General features: G+C 39.6%; 1 non-coding gene across 1 annotated transcript; it reads right to left on the reverse strand.

Annotated features, from left to right (window-relative positions):
- Positions 1–9,041: 9,041 nt before the first annotated feature.
- Positions 9,042–9,147, reverse strand: LOC141636499 (small nucleolar RNA R71). The gene has a single exon (XR_012541105.1). It is a non-coding gene; the product is annotated as a small nucleolar RNA R71 (small nucleolar RNA).
- Between the last annotated feature and the right edge of the window lie 803 nt (positions 9,148–9,950).

Here is a 9,950-nt window from a genome sequence, read left to right on the forward strand (position 1 = left end):
CCGTTTATGATTATAATATTTACGCTAACGGTTTATTTTATGGTCTTAACCATGATGCTCCTTCTCTTGCTGACGAGTGGAGTACGGTGGTTATATTTGAAATCTCTTATGGGCAATTTGATAAGATTATTCGTTTCTTACTTTTGATCTTTCATGTTTATATCTTATCAATTGCTTACATATGCTTATGTATTGCTCATGTGCAGGAATGATCAACTTCTAAGGGCGCTGACATGCTTTTTAAAGGACGATGGATATTCATTTAGGAAAAGTTGTTTTACTTATGCTTTTTAAGACACTTTACAATTGCAATTTCATTTGGTTTTGATATAATAGTTTAGACAATAAGAAATTTAGCTTGCTTTTGTATGTAGTAGCTTGTCTTTCGCAGGTAGTTTGCTACTTGGATAGGACTTTACCCCGTTTTCAAGCTAGCTTGGGGGAGCTTCTACGCGGTTGTATGCTTTATTTCCTTTCTTTATTTCCGCATGTGTCGTCCCATCTCTCCTTGTTGGGTGTCCTTTATTTTATACATTGAGGACAATGTGTTGTTCTAGCTTGGGGGAGGGATTTAGTGAATCTAGTTATGGGAAGTCCACTAAACTAAAAATTTGAAAAAATTTAAAAAGTTGGTTGTTGTGTCCACCCTTTTGTCTTTTGCATAATGTCTTTCCTCTTTGCATTTCCCATATTGTAGTTTTTTAAAGCTGATGAGTTGCGCTTTTGACGGGTTTTGCATACAGTGGGATGTCTTCACATAGTAGGTGGAAGATGAAATTTGAACCAAATAGGCTTGATCTTGACTTTGGCAAGCCACAAAATGGTAAGGTAAAGCTTCCTTGGACCGGTACTTCTTTTTCTGGTCTCACTTAGGCGAGTGTAGGTCTCCTTATGGTGTGTGTTATATCAATAACGCACAAGTATGGTTTTTTTTTCATCTTTTATGAGCATTACTTTCATTATATGCTTGCTTTTGAAGCCATTCTTATAGACTTTGTTACCCATTTTTAGCCCCTCCTTACACATGTTTACAATTCAACTAGCTACATTATAAACTTACCTACCTTGTTAAGCTAATAGCTATGTTTTTGGTGTTAGGATGCTCATTTGGGATATGCTCTTATTTTTACACTTTGTGAGCTTGGTTATGCCGGATTTGCTATTTTCCGGATTTGGTAAAACAAAGAGAAGTTACGAGAAAGAGAAAAAAGAAAAAGAAAAATGAAAGAAAAATGATGAAAAAAATGAATTGAAAAGATGAGAAAGAAAGGAAAAGAAAAAAAAAGCATGATATGAAAAAAAAGAGAAGCATGGTTTATGATTTTGAAAAAAAGAAGAAGAAGTTGATGTAAGAAGCTCTCATGTCTTATTCATTTATTTTGGAGAGCATTCTTATGATTTGTATCGGAATTTTTGGGAATAGTTTTGGGAATTGAGCATCCTTGCATATGGTTGTTACTATCTTGACTTAGCTCCACATACCATATATCATTTGTTCCCCTTTCTTACCCATTTTTTATTTGCCTTCTTCTTACCCATATGGCTTTTTTTTTCATGCTTGTATTTGAACGTTTTGAGTTATGGTTTTGAAATGATAACCATATTAGATTGCGGGCACATTCTCATGAGTCGAGGATAGGTGAGTATTTTCACACAAAATGTCCTTTCACATACAAATGAGTTTAAGTGCATCGTGAGAGTCCAAAGTCAAAGGAACATGCAAGGGACAAAAAGTTCATATGAAGTCTTTCATGGTACGCCATCATATAAATCCCATCCATGTTGTTGCATTTTCCTATGCCCACGTTGTTTTGGGATTTGATTCATTAAGCTTTAAAGATTACTTGACGGGAATTGCATTTGGAAGGGATGATTGTTGCTCGTCCCCTTGTCCTTGTCATACATTATATTGTGTGCTTACTTGAGGACAAGCAATGGTTTAGCTTGGGGGAGTTTGATAAGTCCATTTTATGTACATTCTAACCCCCTATTTTAGCTCTATTTGTCATGTCATTTGCACTATGTTACTGATTTAATGAGGTAATTCCGTGTTCTAAGTGTTTTTGCTCGTATTCATTGTATTTTGTAGGAAATGAAGCCGTAGATAGCTTTTTCCTGTCAAATTAGCATTTACCTAAGTTCACGAGGCTAATGAGAGCAAGTCTTTATCATGCAAAGGATTTCCGGCAAGTATAGGGGCATTTTGGGAAGAAATTGGAAAACCCGAGCAAGAGGAAACCAATCTTGGTTGGTGGATATTTAAATAAATGAAGTCCAAGTAAAAGCCCAAGCCATATGTATGTATTGGATGTCAAACGATGCCTAATATGCCTTAGACGGACTCTTAAACATAGTAGCATATTACGCATCACCATAAAGCAAGGAGTTAAGACGGAATTAAGGCAAAATCATAAAAACCCAAGACCCCGATCGGGGTTACCTCTTTTTATGATGTTTACGTTACTCCCTTCACCCCTATATTAAGGGTGTTGATCTGGGACCTAAACGACACCTTCTAAACCACTTTTATACTCTCATTTCAATTCTTAGTTTAGGTTAGATTAGATTTCCCTTTAGCATTTCCATTATGTTATAAACAATTTTATTCAAGTTATATACAATTTATATTTTAAGTTATTTCCATTTGTTCTATCTTGTTCTTCATTTCCAAGTTCATTACCAATTGTTAAGGTAATCTTATTTCCAATATTGTATTGTTATTCATTTGCCATTTACATCACTAGTTAGTATGTTTATCTTTATTATTTCACATGTCATTAGATTAGTTTTCATTATGCATAAGTAATTCAATTGTCTAGGGAATAAGGGAAACCATGCATAAGTAGTTCTTACAATTGTTGAACTAGGATGTTATAATATCGCTTCATTATTTCTTATACATGTTTGCATTGTATTGTTAGTCTTTGATAATTGATCACTATCTTAGATTATATTTGTTAATTCGTTCTAAAGTCGAGCGGCACGGAATCGGATTAGACTAAGCATGTGTAGTAGGACGACCTAGTCATAAATGAGAGTTTCTTTAGGACCCGGTCTATGGTTGTCACTAATATCGAAAGGTGGGTGTCTCTAGGCCTAAACAATTAACAATTTATCAAATCCTATGTTTAATTTGAGCATTTACATAATTTGCATGTGTGACCCGACCTCCTTAGACTATTCCTTTATTATTATTCTTTTCTTCCATTATCTAACCAACCAATCATATGATAACCGACCTTGATAAAATTCACTCCATAACAACTAGTTAACAACTACCGTCTCTCTTTGGATTCGACCTCTACGTACTACATTCATTTATGTCTAGGGTATTTATTTTTGCATAGGTGTGCGATAGCCTATCAAGTACTAGTGATAACTCTCACCTTACCTGCTTCAGCTGTGGCGGAGTGAGTTATAAGAGGCATGAGTGCACAAGTGCTAGAGGAGGAGGAGGCTTTCCAGGGACTTATCAGGGGGAACTTTTCTCAGGCTACAAGCCAAAGTTTTGCTAGCAACAGGCCATCTGGGTCATGGGGTAATTGCGGAGGGCAGAATAACAACAATGGTGGCTACAATCGCAACAATGGAGGGTCCTATCAATGTCCAAACAACAGTGTGCCATAGAACTCGCATCCAAGCCAACTACTTCGACTACCACGGTCCAGGGTGGAGGTCAAAAAAGCAGTGGAAAGTTCTTTATGATGGGCAAGCAGGAGGCAAAGAATGACGCTCACATTGTTTCTGGTACCTTTCTTGTTCATAATACGCCATCTTTTGTCCTGTTTGTTTATTAGGCAACCCATTCTTTTGTGTCTAGGAGTCATGCCTTAGCTATGGGTTTGGGAGAATATGAGCTGGTGAAAGATAGTGTGTTTATACCTTCAGGGGAGTTGGTGTCATATTCTAAGTTGTATAGAGATGTGTCCATGTTGGTGGGGAAGGTAGACTTACCGGTCAACTTGTTAGAGTTTCCTATGGATGGGTTTGAGGTCATCGTCGGAATGGACTGGTTGGGCAAGTATGATGCTAAGATAGATTTCAGACAAAAGAGGGTGTCTTTAAAGGGGCCTAAGGGAGTCAAGGTATCATATAGGGGGTTCGCATGAGACCTAAGCTTAAGTTTGTCGCGTTGATGACTCTAAAGTCATGTTTGAGGAAGAAGTGTCCTTTGATCCTTTATCAAGTAAGGGATATGCGTGTGGAGGAGCCGTCGGCATCTGACATACCTGTGGTTGGGGAGTTTGGTGATGTTTTTCCACATGAGATACCGGGGTTACCACCTAAGAGAGATATCGACTTTAATGCTGAGCTCAAACCGGGGACGAGACCTATATCTAAAGCACCGTACCGTATGGGGCCTAAAGAGTTGGAAGAGTTGAAGAAGAAACTGAATGACTTGTTAGATAAAGGGTATATTCGGCCTAGTGTGTCACCTTGGGGAGCATCGTTGTCTTTTGTGAAAAAGAAAGACGGGAGTATGAGGCTATGCATCGACTATAGGGAGCTGAATCATGTCACGGTGAAGAACAAGTATCATTTGCCAAGGATTGATGATCTTTTTTACCAGCTGAGTGGCGCAGGGGTATTTTTTAAGATCGATTTGAGGTCGAGTTATCATCAGCTTAGGATAGCAGAGGAGAATATTCCTAAAACAGCTTTTCGGTCATGATATGGTCACTATGAGTACGTGGTGATGCATTTTTGGTTGAGGAATGCACCAACAGTTTTCATAGATCTTATGAACCGGATTTTCAGCCCGTTCTTGGATAGGTTTATGCTCGTCTTTATTGATGACATGTTGGTCGATTCTAAGACTAAGGAGGAGCACGAGGAGCCTCTGAGGTTGGTACTATATACTTTACGAGATAATCAGTTATATGCCAAGTTATCTAAGTGCGAGTTTTGGTTGGATAAAGAGGCCTTTCTGGGTCATGTGATATCAAAGAAGGGTGTGTCAGTGGATCCTAGTAAGATTGAGGCAGTGAATAATTGGGAATCACCGAATAATGTTGCTGAGATTTAGAGTTTCCTTGGTTTAGCTGGCTACTACATGAGGTTCGTGAAGGAATTTTCTAAGTTCGCAAGACCTATGACGGCTTTTATGCGGAAAGAGGCCAGATTTCGTTGGGATGAGATTTGTGAGACAGCGTTCCAAACCTTAAAGGAGCGTTTAACCATAGCTCATATTCTAACTCTACCTGAGGGAAGTGAGAAATTTGAAGTATATACCGATACTTCAAAGAATGGTTTGTGTTGTGTGTTGATGCAGAATGGGAAGGTTATCGCTTATGCGTCGAGGCAGCTGAAACCGTATGAGGATAACTATCCTACTCACGATTTGGAGCTGGTTGCAGTTGTTTTTGCTCTTTGGAGGCACTATCTTTATGGGGCAACCTTTAAGGTGCTTTCAGATCATATAGACACGGAAAGAGCTGAACATGCGACGGAGATGCTGGATGTAGTTGATTGGGGACTATGACATGGAGATCATTTATCACGAGGGTAAGGCTAATGTGGTGGCAGATGCTTTAAGTAAGAAGAGTGTACATTCGTTGTATGATATCTCATCCCTTGCTAAAACTGAGGGATGAGATATCCAAGATGGGGATCGATATGATTCGAAAGGGGGATGCCATTGGGACTTGACTATCGAACCTGACTTGTATGATGACATAAAGAGAAAACAAGAACTTGATCCCAAGATTCAAAAGTGGAAGTCAAGGGTAGAGAGTGGCACAGTTTCGAGGTTTTCTATCCACACAGATGGGAGTGTTCGTTTTGATGGGAGATAGTGTGTTCCTGGTGATGCGGACTTGAAAAGGTTGATCATGATGGAGGCTCATTGCACTCCTTATTTAGTTCATCCGGGTGGTGACAAGCTTTACAAAGACTTAAAGAAAATGTTTTGGTGGCCTAACATGAAGAAAGATGTCGCCGAGTTCGTGGCTAAGTGTCTAACTTGTCAAAGAGTAAATCGTGAACATCGCAGACCAAAAGGTGAGATTCAGTCACTTGAGGTGCCAGAGTGGAAATGGGAGTCGATCTCTAAGGACTTTATCGTGGGGTTACTAAGGACTCGGCAAGGTTCATATCACGTGTTTAGCAAGAGTTTCAGGATTTGATGGGAACTACCTTGAAGATGAGTACAGCTTTTCATCCTGCGACATATGGTCAGACTGAGAGGACTACCAAGACTTTGGAAGATATGTTGAGGGCTTGTGCCATGGAGTTTGGTGGAAGTTGGGAAGATAGATTGGACTTGATCGAGTTTTAATACAACAACAGCTATCACACAAGCATTACGATGACGCCTTTTGAGGCTTTGTATGGTAGGAAGTGTAGGAGTCCGGTATTTTGGGATGATAGTAGGTGACAAGGTCCTTTTGAAAGTGTCACCTATGCGAGGGGTGATGAGGTTTGGCAAGATAGAGAAGTTTAGTCAGAAGTTTATCGGTCCTTATGAGATCCTAGACCGCATAGGTGAAGTAGCCTACCGGCTAGATTTACCACCATCGCTTGATCGGGTCCACAACGTGTTTTATGTTTCGCAACTCCGAAAGTATGTGAGCGATCCATCACATGTGCTTGAGGTTGAGAACATAGAGTTAGATGAGTATCTAACTTATGAGGAGGTTCCCAAGGAGATCTTAGACCGGAAGGTGCGCAAGACAAGGAACGGTGAGACCGTCTTACTAAAGATACTTTGGTCTAATCACAATGTGGAAGAAGCCACATGGGAACCAGAGGAGGCTATGAGAGAGCGTTTCTTAACCTTTTTTACCAGGTATGTTTGGGTACGGGGACGTAACCATTGTCTTTTGAGGGGGGGTAGGAGATGGTCGCATGCATGTTTTGGGGTTAGTTGAGATTAACATAGTTGTGTTTTTGTCATCTTTCGAGTCTGAGTTGAGTGTTTTGTCATGTATATGATACGTGCAATTTATATATACTTTTTAGCCTCTTATTGCACGCATTTCTATGCCTTTTTGATTCGCTTTGTATTGCAAAATGCCGCGATTTGGCTACTTTGGTTTGTTCTGTCTTAATTGCAGAAATGGGCCTTAAAGTAGTGGAATCGTCCCTTATTCGTCCCACTTAGCATGCATTGTAAGGAGACGGAGATATTAGAGCGAGAGTCGTACCTCGAGATGTGTGAAGGAAGGTCAATGGAAGCTGACATGATGAGTTGAAGGCTGATCTCAATGGAAAGTGTTCGATCAAGAGGTTCTGGAAGACGATCAAGTGCTTTGGCAGATATTAGAGGTCGATCGAGTAGTTCTCTATACTCGATCGAAATGTGCTTTTTTGGGAATACTCGATCGAGAGACTAAAGTGTTCGATCAAGAAGTTTGGCTGAAGATATCCTTGATCGAGTGGTCTGAAATGACTCGATCGAGTAGTTTGCCAGTCTACACGGGTTTTATTAATCCGTGATAGGTTTATTTATGTTAAATTTTACTCCCCTATATAAGGGAGTCGTAATTAGGTCATAGATCATCTTTTTCTCTTAATCACTCAGACTCTTAATTACGTTCTTTGCTCTAATTTACTGCTGAAACTTCTCTGCCTCTTTTCTTTCCGGATTCAAACCTTGTACCTCCTTACTCTTAATCTTAATCTTAATTCCTGCTTGCTCTTATTTATTGTTCTCCTATTTTGATTTATGCTTTATTATTATTCTTTCATTATGTCTCTAATTAGTATGATTATTGTTATTATTGTTGATTGCATTAAGAACATGAGTAGCTAATCTCTTTATGTTAGGATTAGGGGATTCATGGTAGTGTTGTGACGATGTAGTGAATAGACTAGGTAATTTACATGTGAGAATATGTGACCGTAGCAATATAACTGTAACATATTTAGTTGAGTGCACGCTTCTATATAACACTAATTTGGTTAACTTTGTTCCTGGATCGGAAGATTGGAATAAACAGACCTGCTAGGAACAGTAGACTACCCTAATGAGGACGGAAGTTAAGTTAGTGGAAATCTAGGGATAGCGGACCGGAAGGACGTTTCCCTTGCCCGTCTCATAGTAGATTGTCTAAGATATTTATGACTGAGTCGATAAATTACCATGGTGAACCGAAATCCTGACATACTCTCTTTTATCGATCACTTATCTATTATTTTCTTGCCTTATTTCTCTTGCTTTATTTCTCTTGCCCCTTAACCTTTAGTAGTTTAGAAAACCAAATTTAAAACCCCTATTTGTGACTTAGATAGATGGACTTACATATAGATACCTTGCCTCCCTGTGGAGATCGACCCTACTTATCACTAGCTTCTGTTAGTTATATTTAGGTATTTATTTTGGTACTAAAACGACCGTATCAAATTTTGGCGCCGTTGCCGGGGAGGCAATAGCCCTGTTTGTCTGTGTTGTTTCGTTTGTCTCTTTTCGTCTCAGGGAATTTTTATTCCTTGAGACAGTTCTCACTTATTTCTTTCAGTGTTGTGTATCCCCAGGTCTAATAGGACAGAATTAGTCCCTGCTGATCCTGAGCCAGAAAGATCCTTTCGGCATAGACTAAGATTGCAAAGAAAGATTTAAAAGGAAGACTTGAGTACTTTTGAACCTGAGCTACAACATTTTCTGTTTGCAAAAGATCCGTCTTGTGAAGAAGACAACTCTATTTCTGCTATAAAGCCAGTAAAGATGCCTAATATTGCGAGTCACTCAGAGCCCACTGCTGTCTTGATCCCTAAAGGTTTCAGACTTGCGACAGAGGATGGTAATACTTTCGACATTCGACCGTCCTATATTAATTTGGTCGAACGAAATCTGTACCGAGGTATGGCGGGTGAAGATCCACGAAAACATATGGAGGTCTTTACTGACTATTTCTCTACCATTCCCGCCACTAAGGGAGTAACCTAGGATAAGATTAAGAAAGTCCTGTTTCCTTTTTCTCTGACCGACGGAGCCCGTAAATGGCTCACTGATCTTGATCATACTGCAGCCGGTATTACTGACTGGGAGAGCCTGGCCCTTGCTTTTTATAAAAGGTATTTTCCTCCACAACGAACTAATCAGCTGAGAGGGAAAATTACAAGTTTTAAGCAGACACCTGATGAGAACTTGTATGAAGCTTGGTGTCATTTTAAGAGGTTGGTGAGGTCTCTTCCTCATCATGGTTTTGATCAGTGGTTTTTATGCAACCAGTTCTACAATGGGTTGTATGATGAACACTGTGCTATACTTGACGCCTCATCTAATGGGCGATATTAGAAGAATAATGACGATGATAAGGGATGGGGTATCATTGAAAAATAGCAACCCATTGTGCTGAGTATGGGAACCCGAGAGGAGGTACTCGTACTGTCTCTTCAGTAGATAGTGCAGTTGTGGCTCAACTAGAAGCCATGAATGCCCATTATGATAAGTTAGAGTTGCAAGCTGCTGGTGATCAACAAACGGTTCACTTGTTGACTAGACAAGAGGCCGTTACTTGTGAGAGATGTGGGAGTAATGACGGTCACACTGTTAGTGATTGTCTAACAGAGAAGGAGCAATTCCTTGCCTTTCAGCAATCACTAGTAGAAAAACCCCTTACGGTGGCGGTTATAAATGACCTTTTGTGGCGGTTTTTGGAGATTTAAGGTGCGTCGTTTATCACGGCGTCGTATAAAATTTACGGCGGTTGTAGGCGGTTATTGAACCGCCGCTATAGCTCTCCTATAGTAGCGGTTGTTATACAAAACCGCCATTATAAACTTATATAATACGACGGTTGTTAGACAAGAACTGCCATTGTAATTCATCTATTGTGACGGTTATTTTCTGAAAAACGCCACCATAGGTATTTCCATAGGTATACCAATAATATTATACCACTACATGTTCTCTATAACAACGGTTGTTATGGAACCGCCACTAAAGATAATTATAACGTCAGTTGTTGGTACAGAACCGCCACTAAAGGTAGCTATGCTGTCGGTTG

Source organism: Silene latifolia, chromosome Y (assembly GCF_048544455.1).
Source record: "Silene latifolia isolate original U9 population chromosome Y, ASM4854445v1, whole genome shotgun sequence".
NCBI lineage: Eukaryota > Viridiplantae > Streptophyta > Magnoliopsida > Caryophyllales > Caryophyllaceae > Silene > Silene latifolia.